Raw genomic sequence first — 13,806 nt, forward strand, 5'->3', positions numbered from 1 at the left:
TTTCTCCCTTCCTTCAAACCCTGGTCTTTTCCTTCATTCCTTCCTTCATTTTTTTCTCACTTTAACTTCTTCACTTTCTCTCCCCCTTGTCCTCCTTCTCTCTTTCTCTATCTTTCTCTAATTGCTCTCTTTTTCTCCTCTCTCTCTCTCTTTCACTGTCCTTCTCTCTTATACTCTTTATTTTTTCCTTCTCTCTCTTTCTATTTCACTTTTTTTCATTTTATTCTTTCTGTCCTTTTTCCCTTTTGTATTTCCAATAATTAACCTTGTAATAACATAGTAACAACAAGTAAGTAGTACAAGATAAGGTATTCTTTTAGAAATGTTTATCAAACAGGGCACTCTTTGCACTAATAAGTAGCAAAAAGTAGCTCCCCGCTTGAAAAAGGTTGGAGACCCCTGCTCTAGAGTCTATGTGTCTTATTTGTTTGACCGGCAAAATGGGCACCAAGCTTAAGGTGGATTATTATAGCGATGAGATTTGGCTCGTCTTACTAAAAGCGTCTTCTGGACTCCCAAATGGTTCTTAATTTTTTTTGTTTTTTATGATCCCGTTCATAATAATGAATCATTATGCACCAAATTAATTAATTTTGAAAAAGTTTTATGCTACTATATTAATATACCCTTTATTGGTTCAATATACTGTGAACCTTTACCCAATTTTATTTGTTTATACTATGCCAACAACATAGAGATGATGCCAGTCATATTGACTAGTCACCTTCAAGAGAGGCAAAGTGAAACATACTACTACATGTGCCATAAATGTAGATTTTTATTCTATTTTTTTTATTTTTTATTCTAATTTAATTGTATTTCCAAAATTGTTTGTGTCTGTGTATATGGCGTTCTGGGTTGTTGGGGAAAAAAAGGTTAGTGTCACGAATCAGACGGACGAGGACCAAAATCGCGTCAAGTTAAGAAAGTTTATTTAAGGATGGGGGAAACGGGAGAGAATGTCCATGTCTGTGTGTTTGGTGTTCCCCAATAGCTGAGTGGCGTTGGGGGTAGTAGAAGGAGTAGGTGAGGTCCAGGATCACTCACCACGAGTCTGGAAGACCGGGGCAGAAGAGAAGGCAGAAGCGTCAAACAAGTCCAGGTTCAGAGTCAGACGCGCCGACAAACAGGTTCCGGGTGTAGGCTTTGCAGACGATCTGACAAAGGTAGGCTGTAAGGCAGGGGTTTAAATCCAGAGTTCGACTGGCAGGGAATTCAAAACATCTGGTGGTAAACAAGAACAGACAGGTGGAACAGATCAGGGTGCAGTGGCAGAGGAGGGAGATGATTGGTGCTGGTTACGGCTAGAGAGAGAGAGCTCATGACAGTTAGATTTTATTTTCTTTAAGTACGTTGAAGGTTTTATAGTGCTTTGAGTTGCAATTTGTTGTCTGAATAGTGCTATACAAATAAATATCAGTTTGTCGATGGGTTAAATTGGGTTGAGGTTGAGTTGAGTTGTTGAGTTGAGTAGTTGAGTTGAGTTGGAGTTGTTTAGAAACCACAAGTTGCTCATTTTGTCACAAGCCAGAAACGGAGACAGGACCCAGTAGCGTTCGTTTACTCAGTTTTATTGATAAAGAGAGAGAACAGTTCTTGCTTCCACGATCCGATGATCGACGAACACGGGTAGCAGGTAGCAGGAACGCGGAAGAGGCACTTCCGTGACGAGCGAGGATAATCGCAGGCAGCAGGGATACTGTTCGGTAGCCGGGACGGGAGAGCAGGGCAGGAACGGGTCGATGGTCGGGATGGAAGAGCAGGGCAGAAACAGGTCCAGATACAGGTCGGCAACAGGTATCAGGCAGGAGAATACAGGGCAGGAAAATGTCGGAAGGTATGGAGCTTGCCTAGCTGGGAGCATAGGTTCGCAAACGGTCTGAGGGGTAAATCAGCAATCATGACACATTTGGCATTTATCAGCAAGGTCGCTGGTATCCAAGCAAGCGGAAGCATTAATACTTCCTAACATAAACCTAAAAAGCTGATTTATGACTCAATAAATGTAAATGCCCCTGAAGTTCCAAACCAGGAATCTGTGGCGATGCTAATGAAGCTATGTGAGAGTTGATGATAAAATGATATGATTCGACAAGAACTTCAGTCCTCACTGAACCAAAAAGAGGATTCGTAAGCTTACAGGAGAGATAATGTCTCTGAAGAGGATCTCTTCGAAAGTAAACGCCGTACTCACATTTCCAAGTTATAATTAAAGACAGACGAGGATCATGTTCCAATATGTTGAGCCTGAGCATAAATATTAATAGGACACTAAGGACATGTAAGTGATGCATTTTATGACTTTTCCTTCTGACTTCAGAAAATCCCGCTGTTCAATGTACATTAAATAACTGTTCTTTAGCACCGATTTTGTCCAAAAATGATAAAGTTGAGCTTAAAAATATGTTTTAATGGAAGAGCGGCCGTGTCACTAATCACCATTATAGACATTATACATTTAGCCCGGAGCTTTACCACACTGGGTGCGTGTACATGTGTGAATTTGCAGATGTACACTTCATCCATATATCAATGCAAAAACATGCCCAAAGCTTGAATTTTAATTACGCTTCTTGATTAAAAAGTAATCACTGAAATGCTACATGGGCATAATTGATTACATTTCTAATGAAGAACAAGAGGGAAATATCCACAGCCCACATCATTCCTGAGCATTACATCGGGCTTGTACACGTTTAGAACGACTGTCGCGACGGAATAATTTATCAAAACAAATCCTTCTATTTTATGCCGGTCCCCAATTTAATGTGACCGGCACTAAAAGATGCAATACTTAGGCATGCAATATGCATGAAATTATGCTAATGCACAACACGTACAAATCAACGTATGGCTGACATACAGCCCATGAGCAATAATTGTGTAAGGCTATAAACTGCTGAGCAGGAGCTAATGAATGAGTTACTTTAAAAAAAATAAAAATACAGATGTTGCCCTACTTACGAACGAGATAGGTTCCGGACGATCGATCGTAAGTTGAATTTGTTCGTAAGTTTCCGTATTTTTTGTGGAATGTATGTTTAAGGTTCATATACGTATGTTTAAGGCTGTATTGTTTTGTACCAAAAAACAAACATTTCCTAAAATAATATGCTCTGTAAAGATAAATGAAATTAAGTTTAACTTACTTTTGGAAGATGGGCTTCAAGAGTTAGGCGACATCCTCCTCTGTGGTAAAAAGTGGCCGAAAAAAAGCGATCCAACCATTTTCTCAACCGCATCAAACTTTCTTATTCCACTTTCATTTTAAAAGAACTGGCGCGCCTCTTCTTTACACTTCACACCAACCATATTGGATGGATGCACAAGATATTAAACAATAAAAATGATCTTTAACTTTTTCTCTGTTTTGAACAACTACAAGTGTGTTTTTGTCAATTGAGTTCGATCAAATCTATAGATTGAATTCATTGAATGGTAGCGGTTCTCTTCTTTGCTCTTGGGATCACTAGTAGACCAGCAATTTCAGAGCGAAGGCTCCGGACTGGAACATAGGAGTAAGTCCATGCATGAGTTTGTGTAATACCAACAGAACCTTAAAATCACATCTTAAGCTAACAGGGAGCCAATACAGGTTAGCTAAAATTGAGGATGGGATCAAACTTTCTTAGTTAAAAGCCTCGCTGCAGCATTTCCTACCATCTACAGGCTCTTGATTTTGGACTTCGGGAGACCGGAGAGTAGCTTATTACGTAATCGAGCCGGGATGTAACAAATGCATGAATTATAATCTCCGTATCCGACTGAGACAGCATAGGACGAATTTTAGCAATGTCGCGAAGATGGAAAAAAGCTGTTCTAGGTTGGGTTCAAATGCATCACTCACATTTTTGACTGAGTCACTCTGGGTGATATTCTAGATATGTAAAAGATAAAAGTCAAGTCAAGTCATTTTTATTTGTATAGCCCTTAATCACAAAGAGTCTCAAAGGGCTTCACAGGTTGTTACACAGACTTTTTTTTCCAGACTATTATTACACCATACCCTGATCTGGAACCAACATGAGGACAAGGAAAAACTCAAAAAACCCCAACATGAGGAAAATTAAGAAACCTTGAGAAGGGGCCGCACATGTGGTATCCCCCTTCCAGGATGACCAGACGGCAAAGGATGTTGCAATTACAAATAATACAGAGATATTGTCTACAAAAAAGTATAGGTTATTCATATGCTATAGTGTAGAAAAAAAAACCCTTCCCTGAAGTCACATGACCACGTGTCAGAAATACACTGAAGCAGGTCAAACTACAAATGCAATAATGGTAAACACATTGCGCAGTGATGTTGATTTGAAACTGAGCAGCCTCATATTTTTTGTATACTTTTCCATCAGATCCCAACAGGAGTATCTCAAAAAACCCAGAAAATTGCATGCAGTTGTTGCCATCTCGACAAGCTCTAAAACGGCCCCGTGGAGGAAAATAAGGAGACGGAAATCTGTCGCTAATGTCGGGCCTAGAGATTTAATTATGATAATCTGTAAACATCATGACGGTAATAAAATGTGCAGAAAGCAAACTTTGTCTAACCAGAAGCTAAGCTTAGCGATTTTGTTTTTAGCCCCGAGCTATTTATTTTCCTTCAGCCATCTTCGGAAACAAGCGCTCATTCACATCGCTCACGCGTTATAGCCGACAGATTACAAACAGTCAGTACGCTGCTGATAGCTCGGTTGCCGGCGCGTTCCGTTATATATCTTTGCAAATGGCGACTATGCTGATGATCTGAAGCTATTTACTCTAAATGGGCTATTATGAATGGAAGACGCTACCTTGGGATAGGCGATGAGGCTCGTGACAGATATATTGCTGAGCGGGAATAGGTGGCGTTCATGAGCCACAGGAGTGTCGTACAATTCTGCGCTTCCATGTGTCGCTCCGCCTCATTGTCACCTCACCTCTTTGTCCTCAGGTTGAATTTTCCAATCACAAGTCAGGAGCAGTCGAGTGCTTCCACTCAACACAATGCATGTCTCTGGAAATTTGCAAGAAAACAGACATTGTTTTCTGGACTATAAGCCGCACCCAAAAACCACAAACTGTCTCCAAATTTAAATATGGGTATACCTGTCAACCTGTATGTTTTTGCCGTACAAAGTATGTTTATTATGCATTTTAAGACGTGTACGACGTACAAGAAAATCTGGACGGAAAAACGCAAATTTGTCAATTATGGGTATCATCCTGTATACACCGACTATCACGAAACAGCAAATCAATCATGTCAAACGAGTTCGCAGCGGTAGCCCCTATCTCGGTATCGTTTTTTTTCGTTTTCTTCTTGAATGGTGCATTTTTTTAAAGCAATTTCTGATTAATCATGGGCAGCACTGTGGCTGGCCTGTTGGCTCAGCCCCACGATGCAGTTTCAGGGTTGAAGTCCTGCTACAGCAGCCATCCGGTGTGGAGTTTGCATGTTCTCCTTGCTTGGGTTTTCCCCTGGGCATTTCGGTTTCCTCCCACATTTCCAAAAACATGCATGTCAAGTTGATTGGTGAGTCCAAATTATCCCTAGGTGTCAGTGTGTGAGTGAGTCCTTTGTCTCTGTGTGCATTGGACTGGCTGGCAACCAGTTCAGGGTGTCCCCTGCCCACTGCCTGAAGACGACTGGGATGGGCTCCAGCACCCCCGCGACCCTACTGAGGATAAGCAATGCAGATAATGAATGATGGATGATTAATTGTGACCTACACTAGGAAATTAAAAATCGGCACTTATGACATCCTCTTTAAAATGTTTGTTGGAGATGTCAGACTGTACCTGACTACGGTCAAACACAGCAGAGGCCTGATTTTCAGTTAGCTCTATAAGATCATCATGTCAGGGTAATGTTTTAAACAGTAGTTTATCTTTTTCTCTGTTTTGAACTAAGACAAGTCGTTATTTGTGTTTTTGACAGTTGAGTTTGATCAAATCTACAGTTTGTATTCATTATTAAATGGTAGCGGTTCTCTTCTTGGCTCTTGGGATCACTAGTAGACCAGCAATTTCGAGCGAAGGCTCCGGACCGGAACATAGGAGTAAGTCCATGCATGATTTTCTCGGTATCGTTTTTTTCGTTGCAAACGAAGCGAGCGGTTTAATGCTACTGTGCGCATACGTCTGCCGCCTCGGATTTCATGTGGTAGTTATGTAGTGAAAGGAAGTCCGTCTCTTTTTTGAGAACCGGCTTTTTCGGCTCAACTCATTAAAGAGAGCCGGCTCTCCAGCGGCTCACTTGCTTTGATGCATTATATTACGAAACATTATTGTTGTATAAATAAGTTAAGAAAAAAAAAGGAAGTATAAAATGAAAAAAGACAGGTTTGTGGTTATCCCTTTAATGAGTATATTACCAACAATAATTGAATGCAGAAAATGAATTCATAATTTGAATAAGAAAATGTATTAATCTACTTAATTATATTTGCATGTATTTTTTCCAACTACAGTGAACGTCCAAGCTACTTAATTTTTGAACTTTTTTTATAATAAACCTCATTCATGTCGAGCAACTCAGTATCTCACAACAAAATGTTAATTAAAAATATATATGATATAACGGAACACATGTACAATATAACATGTTAAACTACATGAAAAAAAAACATGGTGTAAGATTTTTTTATATTTTGTAAGGGAAAATACAACATTTTGTAAGGGCATGGAGCCTTGGAGGTTGACAGGTATGCATGGGCCTTATAAACCGGTGGCGCCTTATATACAGACAAATTTAGAAAGGTGTGGAATTTGTTTTACTTGATCCAGCCCACCTGAGAACATAAAGCCTGGATCCAGCCTGAGTTTGACGAAAAAAAACGAAAGTGATTAAAAATCAGTATAACATTGTTTCACTTTTTCCTCTGCTCAAACTAAACATTGTAAGCAACAAACATTTTGATCACGTGCGTTTATTTCTATCTTTCAGGATGACAAATTACTTCTCTTAATTAATGTATCTTCATTCAGTTCAGAATGACCAAATTACATCCCACAATGCCTTTCCCTTTATTCAGTTCAGAATCTTGTGCACTTTGATAAGACTTTGTGAGTCACTGATACAATACTGCATTTCAGTGGTCCCCATGTCAGGACCAGAACGGAAGCAGGACCCAATTGAAAAGCGTTTACCACACGTTTTATTCAAAGAAAGAGGAAGGGCTGCGCCCACGATCCGGTGTTCGCTGGACGAGGGAAGCAAGTCGCTCTCGTACTCTGATTGCGATCCGAACACGGAAGTGGATCTCCCGTAACGAGTGATGGCGGTGTCAGGGACGGAAAAACTGGTCGTAGCCGGGACTGGGAGAGCAAGGCGTGGTCGGGGTCGGAAACGAGTCGTAAGCCAGAACGGGAGAGTAGACGTAGTCGGGGACAAAATAGGTCGTAAACTTGGACGGGAGAGCAGACGTGGTCAGGATCAAACCAGGTTGTAGCCGGAGACAGATGGGAGCAAAAACGAGACAGGTGGGAGTCAGGGTCGAAAAAGGCTTGCCTAGTATACTGAGGTTCGCAGATGGTCTGACAACAGGGGATTGACAGGACTGGGTCTAAATAGTGACAGGGAGCCAATCAGAACCCACGGTGGTTGGCGCCAAATGAGCGGGCACAGGTGATTCCCAGTAATCATGACACTCAAACAATTTCTAACCTGTATAGTATGACAATATTCTCTTGCCCGGCTTAATGATAACATCAACCATTTGGTACCTTGAATAAAAATAGTGTGATGATGAGCTAATGCCTTTTCATGTGTCATCTGTATCCCTAGCGGTCCAGGGGTTAGGGTCTGATACGCTTGCTGTAGTTTTCATTCCATGCTCTTTATAGTCTGGTGCCTTTTTTATATAAACTACTATTTTTGGGGGTGCGTCTTTTAATCCGGTGAGCCTTATAGTGCGGAAAATACGGTATATTTTTTTAATTATGACATAACGATTTAATCCGGTATATGAGAGTGGGCATAGTCCTTGTTTTGCATGTTTGAAGCTATTATGCTGCACTTGAGCAAGGCTAGGCAGCGTACCGTGTGATCAGTCTCCTTCAGTCTTCAAAGAAAAACTCAAATATAAGTCCATTTTGTATTTGCCATGCCGATAATAAAACTCTTTAAAACTATGAACTCACCAGCAATCCGACCCCTTTTTCATACGCTCAATTAGCGAGACTTCCTATTAATTAGCAAGTGCTTTTAATTCCGCTTATCACCAAACATTACAAGCTCTAGGATGATGGTGTTAATATCGGCGAATTATAGGATACATTCCTGAGGTTAAATAGGTTGTGCTTTTTTTAATTACAATGTGATTGGGTGAATTGCTGGATTTTTAAGAGCAGGCAGGGAAGGAAATTGAGTGTTATGGGCACTAAAGACTGTAGACAACAGGGACCTCTAGACGTTGAAAAGGAAATTGCATGGTTTGTGCTGGAGCTGGCTTGGATATCTTGGAATTGGAGGGAAAAAAATCATTTCAGGACCCTTTTGCTTTCCAAAAAACAATATTAAGTAGTATGATATAAATTTATTTGAGGGAGAAACGACAGGGTTAGGTTATCCATTACCATAACTTCTTTAAGGAAGACTGTAAAGACAGTTTTGGGGGGTCAGTAGAAGAGGAAACATGTTTATAGTATCGTTCTAGTAGCACATAGTTTCATATGCCTCTTCCTTTTGGGACATGGTACGTAACCATTGTTTTTGTTTTGTTTATTAGGCACGAAATAGCGTTTTTTTTTTAAAAATAATACCTCTTGCAGCAACGTAATGTATTTCAATATTGAATACAAGTGTCAGGAAGCGGACCGGGAAGCAGGAAGTCGGAACTCATATGCGTAGACGATCTGTCACTTTAATTAGGAAATAAAAGTTGTCCAACACACAAACGGACCAAAGACAAAAAGAAACAGGTTTAAAAGCAATCAAAATTACAAAATAGGCATTACTCGGATCAAACAGGCATGAACAGGTCTTCAACAAGGTAAAGCAATGGTCTGGCAATGGGCAGTCCCAAAAGGAGCATTTAAGTACTCCAAAAGCAATCAGTCCAATGCGTCTCAGCCGGTGTCAAGGGGCGGGGCCAGCTGGGCGCCATGACAACCGTGCAGGACATGACAACAAGTGCTTTATTAGATTTTAGGCGCTCTGAGTAAATTCTTGAAAATAAGCTAATAACTGAAATATTTTGTCTTGTCAAACCACACTACAGATGCTCCCCTGCTTACAAACTTTCGAGTTACGCAAAACGGTAGATACGAATGTTTTTTCTGGATGTCCGGACATTGCTGTAAGTTAGATTTTGTATTGTGTGCACCTTTTTCCGAGTAGAGGACAGTACTGTAATGCTTATTTCCGCCACTACCGGCATGTGGCGCTGTTAGTGGTCACCCAGCATCCACCCCGAAGAAGAAATCTGACTTCTACTTCCTGGTTTGTGTGTACACACACTGCACTGTATCTCTAGCACGCTAAGAACTTTGACATTTGTATTGTTTAAAATCTCTGGCATCCTTTCATTATGGTTGGTGTAAAGGAGAGGTGAGCCGTTTATTTTGAAATGAAAGTGGAATAAGAAAGCTTGATGCGGTTGAGAAAATGGTTGGATCGTTTTTTTTCGCCCCCCTTCTACCATAGAGGAGGAAGGCGCCTAACTCTTGAAGCTCATCTTCCAAATGTATGTTAAACTTCACTTTATTCATCTTTATAGAGCATATTATTTTATGAAATGTTTATTTTTTAGTACAAAACAATACAGGTTACTTATACAAGCCTTAAACATACAAAATATAGTACTGAAACAACTCAAGAACAAATTCAACTTACGAACGATCGAACGGGATCTCTTTTGAAAGTAGAGCAGCGTCTGTATTCTTCATATGGGCAGTATATCTTTGAAAAACTGGAGGGAAATACATTTTTTAAAAGTTAGTGTGGGCTGCAAACTGTGAAACATGCAGAAAATAGAGTTTTAGGTTGAATTTGAAAATTTGAAAGCTTGTTGGAAGACACAATTTGGAATTAGAATTGTCTTCATTGACATTGATAACAACGTACGTAGCCAACATTGTTTACAAAAATTAACCGCGGCACTCCAGGATGAAATGAAATGAAATGATCTGCATTTATGTAGCGCTTTTCAAGTCAATGACTTCCCAAAGCTTTTTACATTGTGCTTCACATTTCCCAATAGCGGCCGTGATCTGTGCAGCCATGTAAGGCGCTAACCTGCTTATTGGGGGTATTGGGGGTTCAGTGTCTTACCCAAGGACACTTCGACATGTAACACGGACAAGCCGGGATTCGAATTGGGATCTCTTGATCCCAAGACGATCGCTCTACCTCCTGAGCTACTGCCGCCCAGAATAGATTTATGTTTTTAATATGTAGCTTAAAATTAAGGTTTTATTCAACTTTCACTTTTCAACTACAAAAAACCTCTTTTGGATTCAACGTTTTCATGTCACGACCAGAACGGTATTAGAACCCAATTGCGTAACGTTAACCACAAGTTTTATTGAAAGAAAGAGGAATGTCTGCGCCCACGATCCGGTGCTCGAAGCAAGTCGCTCTCGCAATCGGATTGTGATGCCAATACGGAAGTGAATCTTCCGTAGCGGGCGATGGCGGTGTCAGGGACGGAAAAACAAGTTGATAGCCGGGACAGGAGAGCTAAAACGTGGTCAGGGTCAGGAACGGGTTGAGAGTGGCTCCTGACTTTGGAGCCATCTAGTGGACATATTTAAAAAGTCCAATTATTGTGGCTCATTTTCTCTTGTGCTCCTTGCAGCATTGTCGGGCAGGGCACATAAACAGATATGGGATGACCATGAGTTCTACACATGTGCTTTAATGAGAAAAAAACATCTTCCCTAGGTAAAATGAAAGATCAAGCATATTGGTAAAGCCTGATCCCTAATTGACTAATTAATTGATTACGAGGTATGTCTGATTGCTTTTGAGCGTAAAGCGTACCTGCGCGTTCCTCTCAAATACCGCAGGCGTGAGCCGCAGCCCGAATGTGCCTCACCCCCCAATCACTCCCACACAGAGCAAACATAAGCCGGCCTCGGGTAAACACGGCTATCTCTGGCCCAATCCCTCACATGGCAAACTGCAATTACAAACCTCGCATGTCACCCCGCCGTGCCACCAACATTCATGCGACACTCGCCGCCCGTCCCCCCCCGAACGGCCACGCACTTCCTCATTTCTTTCTCATTCCCTCCCCTGCATTGAGTGTCGTTCTCCGTCAATCGCCTCTTGCAAAATTGCATTGAGGCGAGCTGCCACAGTCTTGAGGAATAGTGTCATATACAGGCAATTTCCTCTCTAGGTGTCAGGCATACTTTACCTTAATATGTCTGCAGCAACTCTTAATAAAACAGCCTTGTCTATATACATATCTCCACCGCAGGTTGGCCTGTGCCGTACTGCACACGGCACTCAACAGCCGCCTGTTAAATATTTACCTCTGCTGAATGTCAATAGAGGCGGAGTTGGTGGTAGAATCTTAAAGAATGTTTTTACCCCCCCGCTCGGTTTCAACCGTCTGGATCTGTTGCAAGGCAATCTGGAAGCAGTTGCCTATCAGTCGCCTGAATGTTTTCAGATATCGCCACACCAGAAAAAAAATGTGGATGGAATTGGAAGATGGTTGTAAGGCAGTGCAAAATTTCACTGGAATGACTGTCTGCTGTGTATTCCTGATCCATAAAATGTGAGCATCAGGTCAGATTTCGGTGTTTGACAATGAAATGGACTGAACTTAATGATTTTAAAATTTGGATAAACCAGAAATGCATTCATATCACTCATGTTTTGCGTGGATTAATCTCAGGATAGCACGGCGGCGCAGTGGTTAGCGCGTGTTCTGAGGTCGTGGGTTCAAATCCAGCTTCCGGCCTTACTGTGCGGAGTTTGTATGTTCTCCCCGTGCTTGCGTGGGTTTCTTCCTAGCACTCCGATTTCCTCCCACATTCCAAAGACATGCATTTCAGGTGGATTGGCCGGTCCAAATTGTCCCTAGGTGTGAATGAGCGAGCGAGTTGTCTGTCCCTGTGTGCCCTGCGATTGGATGGCAACAAGTTCAGGGTGTCCCCTGCCCACAGCCCAAAGATAGCTGGGATGGGCTCCAGCACCCCCGCAACCCTACTGAGGATAAGCGGTGCAGCTAATGGATGGATGGATGGATAATCTCAGGGTTGGCAACCCCAAATGTTGAACCAGCCATATTGGAAAACATTTAATTTTCCATTATCAAACATTATTGAAAAAGCGCCATTGAACCACTAGGGTGTGCCCAAAAATCGCATAGGGCTCCAGAGCCACTTGTTGCTGACCACTGGCTTAATTGCTCATCTGCGACAGCTCCTAGACTTTGAGCGCTTGCATGGATGTTATGATAGAAGTGGCTATAAAATGTAGTTTTTTGTAATATTTGACCATTAGATGTAGCGCAACAAGAAATGAGCGCTACAAGGCACAAAGTAGAATCCAAACTACAAAGCCTCAAAGTGACCAATCCACACCATTTTTCTTATCTTTTTTTTTTTGCCGAGCCTTTCGCAGGCTTTTTGTTTTTGTCTAGCAGCAAGATGGCAGACAATCATGTCAGCTTTTGCTAGGTGAGCCTCGTGTTATGTAAAAATAAATTCAAATTACAAAACAATAATTCACACATGATTGCCTTTTATTCAAATCAATATTGATTTTTTTACGAGAGGAAGTTTTGTTTTTGTTTTTTTACCACTAGAAGGTTTTAAAGAATACACAATTTCCCCTTAAAACTACAAAAACGGATGTTTCCAAGCTAGACTATAGAAAATAATAGAAAAACATGCTTTCACACATCCAAGCCAGGGAATCATTAATTTTGCACCTTTTTGTTTGTGTCTTTGCAGATATTATTTAAAAAAATAATCAAACTACTACTTACATATTTAATATACTTAACATATTCTCTGGATTATAAAAAACCCAAGTAGACCAGAAATGTGGAAGTGCGCTTGTAACCACGTACACCTTATACTGTATACCTGTGGATAAAATTTGAAATAATTCCAGTAGTGCCCGTTTGGCGCCAGCTGCTGCTTGTTGCCTGATTCGCTTCCCTCCTATCTAAACTCAGTGCTCTCATTCACTCCTTGTCAGTCTGTCAATGAACCTCTGCACTTGCAAGGCATGAATTTTGACCCTGTCCGGTATCCTGCTCATGTATCCAGTATCCGGGATTGATCCCGTCTGTCTCGTCCTGTCCGGTATCTTGCTCGTGTATCCAGTATCCGGTATTGATTCTGTCTGTCCTGCCCTGTCCGGTATCTTGCTCCAGTATCCAGTATCGATCCCGTCTGTTCCGTCCTGTCCGGTATCTTGCTTGGGTATCTTGTACCTGGTGTCAATCCCGCCTGTCCTGACCAGTCTTGATCTCGTCTGTCTCTGGCTTCCTGTTTTCCCGCGCCTGACTTCTCTGTCTCACTTCTTCCGCCCAGCGATCGCTGAATCACTGGCGTTTGTTCACGCGCATGACTGCCCCATTCTCGTAAAATAAAACTTATGTGAAAACGTTACGCGTCTGGGTCCTCCGCCTGTCCGGGTTCTGACAGGCTCATTGACTGATCAATCATTGCACTAATGTATACTGTAAGCGTATAATGTGCCCAGTCTCAATTTCATGCACCTTATGTATGAAAATTATACAACAAAAGCTTGCGCCTTATATTCCAGTGCGGCTATTTCCATGCATTTATTTGAGTTAGCAATAAAGCTTTGGCAGTGTTAATTAGCATACAAGTTGGGTGAACATCACTAACTTG

At 41.4% G+C, this 13,806-nt stretch overlaps 1 long non-coding RNA gene across 2 annotated transcripts; it reads right to left on the minus strand.

The window, feature by feature from the left end:
• Positions 1-1,021: 1,021 nt before the first annotated feature.
• LOC148348624 (uncharacterized) lies at positions 1,022-11,430 on the minus strand. Of its 2 annotated transcripts, XR_015847720.1 has the most exons (4): positions 11,346-11,430; positions 9,818-9,893; positions 4,794-4,996; positions 1,022-1,224 (listed from the first exon to the last, which is right to left on the minus strand). It is a non-coding gene; the product is annotated as an uncharacterized LOC148348624 (long non-coding RNA). The 2 variants fall into 2 exon arrangements; XR_015847721.1 differs by lacking the exons at positions 1,022-1,224; positions 4,794-4,996 and adding an exon at positions 1,582-1,879.
• Between the last annotated feature and the right edge of the window lie 2,376 nt (positions 11,431-13,806).

The sequence above is a fragment of the Urocampus carinirostris genome, chromosome 18, assembly GCF_059441175.1.
Source record: "Urocampus carinirostris isolate Australia breed hairy pipefish chromosome 18, RoL_Ucar_1.0, whole genome shotgun sequence".
NCBI classification, from domain to species: Eukaryota; Metazoa; Chordata; class Actinopteri; order Syngnathiformes; family Syngnathidae; genus Urocampus; species Urocampus carinirostris.